We start from the raw sequence: 2,435 nt of genomic DNA, 5'->3' as shown, positions 1-2,435 counted from the left end.
CTATCGAGCAATTGATAGAAAAGCGAATAATTATGAGATTATCTAGGCATGATCATGTATATAGGCATCACGTCCGCAACAAGTAGACCGACTCCTGCCTACATCTACTACTATTACTCCACACATCGACCGACTCCTACCTGCATCTAGAGTATTAAGTTCATAGGAACGGAGTAACGCATTAAGCAAGATGACATGATGTAGAGGGATAAACTCAAGCAATATGATATAAGCCCCATCTTTTTATCCTCGATGGCAACAATACAGTACGTGCCTTGCAACCCTTTCTGTCACTGGGTAAGGACACCGCAAGATTGAACCCAAAGCTAAGCACTTCTCCCATGGCAAGAAAGATTAATCTAGTAGGCCAAACCAAACTAATAATTCGAAGAGACTTGCAAAGATAACTCAATCATACATAAATGAATTCATAGAAGATTCAAATATTATTCATAGATAAACTTGATCATAAACCCACAATTCATTGGATCTCGACAAACACACCGCAAAAAGAGTTTACATCAAATAGATCTCCACAAGAGAGGGGGAGAACATTGTATTGAGATCCAAAAAGAGAGAGAAGCCATCTAGCTAATAACTATGGACCCGTAGGTCTATGGTAAACTACTCACAACTCATCGGAGGGGCTATGGTGTTGATGTAGAAGCCCTCCGTGGTCGATTCCCCCTCCGGCAGAGTGCCGGCGAAGGCTCCAAGGTGAGATCTCGCGGATACAGAAGGTTACGGTAGTGGAAAATGTGTTTCGTTGGCTCCCTGGATGTTTTCGGGGTACGTATGCTTATATAGGAGGAAGAAGTACGTCGGTGGACGCCCGAGGGGCCCACAAGACAGGGGGCGTGCCCTATAGGGGGAGCGCCCTCCTATCTCGTGGAGGCCTCAGCTGCTTCTTGACTTGCACTCCAAGTCCTTTGGATCACGTTCGTTCCAAAAATCACGCTCCCGAAGGTTTCATTCCGTTTGGACTCCGTTTGATATTCCTTTTCTTCGAAATACTAAAATAGGAAAAAAAAACAATATAGGCTGGGCCTCCGGTTAGTAGGTTAGTCCCAAAAATGATATAAATGTGTAAAATAAAGCCCATAAACATCCAAAAGTGGTAATATAATAGCATGGAACAATAAAAAATTATAGATACGTTGGAGACGTATCAGTTACCTCAGTGTCTTGTTTCATTTTTTTGACTCCTGCATCTAATACCTGCATGTCCAGTCTCAACTTGTTGATTATAGATTGACAATCATGTACACGTTGTCTTGCCACCTCTAGTTGATGCTCGAGAACACCAGCACATTCGAATTCCAATCCATAATCATTCAGTAACGGCCATGCTGCACTGCTCGCAGATCTTTGTGTTGATGTCACTTCATCCTGAAATGTTTCTGTAAGTACACATGACTAGGGCAAAAATATAGTTACAACAGTGAAGCGAGCAAGAACTATTTTGTACTACATGGCAAAACAGGACTAGCAATTATGTTACACGTCACTTTCAAAAAAAAATGTTACACATCATGAAGCATAAGCAGGTGATATTTTAAAAATATAAAAAAGATAGTCTGTGCAGCTTGCATACAGAAATCCCTCTTAGCTCACCAGAGGAGCATGATGTTGGGGCCCAATCAAAAACACAGACAAGTTACAAATTTAGACAGCACCTTGCGTATAAGTAAGCAAGCAGTTGGCCATTCTATACCTCAATTAAAGTCTTAGGGAGCATAATGAACAGCAGAGGGTTTCATACGAACATACTACAACAGGCAAAACTATGCAATCATTAGCGTAGTATAAACTAGATTGTGAGCCTCATGCAATAATAGTTGGTTAATAGACTTCAAAGCTTCAGGCACACTTTAGTAGAGTAATTAAATGGTAAGGCCTTTAATTATGTCAACTAATAGTTATACAAGTACCGAACATCAAGCATGATTATTTGGGCATCTCGTTAACTGATGACAAATAAAGCAATTGAAAAGAGAAAATTAACTATGGCTCAAACAAACAAGGAATTGAACTGTTGAGTTGCATACAGTGACTTACCTTAGCAGGTTGAAGAGTCTCAGTGCAGCTCCTACTTCTCTTGCAAGGTTCCTTCCTAACATCTTGTACTTGGAAATCCTCAATCTTATCTTCATTGCACCCCCTCTGCAAGGTGACACAAACTAGATACTCGTCTCCTTGGAAGATAAATATGCATACTTTCCAGTCTGTGAACACAAAAGGATGAGATTATAACAAAACAACACCACATAATGAAACATGCCACATCTCTTGCACTTGCACACAATGAAATGAGCATTTACTATGTCTGCACTATGTAAAAACTAGGCATACCTTCGAACTGGATCTCCAGGTACTCTTGGAGAGCCTACTATAGTGTACAACCAAACCTTTATGTCACCTATGAGTTAGACAAG

The sequence above is a fragment of the Triticum aestivum genome, chromosome 1B (genome assembly GCF_018294505.1).
Source record: "Triticum aestivum cultivar Chinese Spring chromosome 1B, IWGSC CS RefSeq v2.1, whole genome shotgun sequence".
Classification (NCBI taxonomy): Eukaryota; Viridiplantae; Streptophyta; class Magnoliopsida; order Poales; family Poaceae; genus Triticum; species Triticum aestivum.
The sequence above is the reverse complement of the archived record's forward strand: the minus strand, read 5'-3'. Positions refer to the sequence as shown.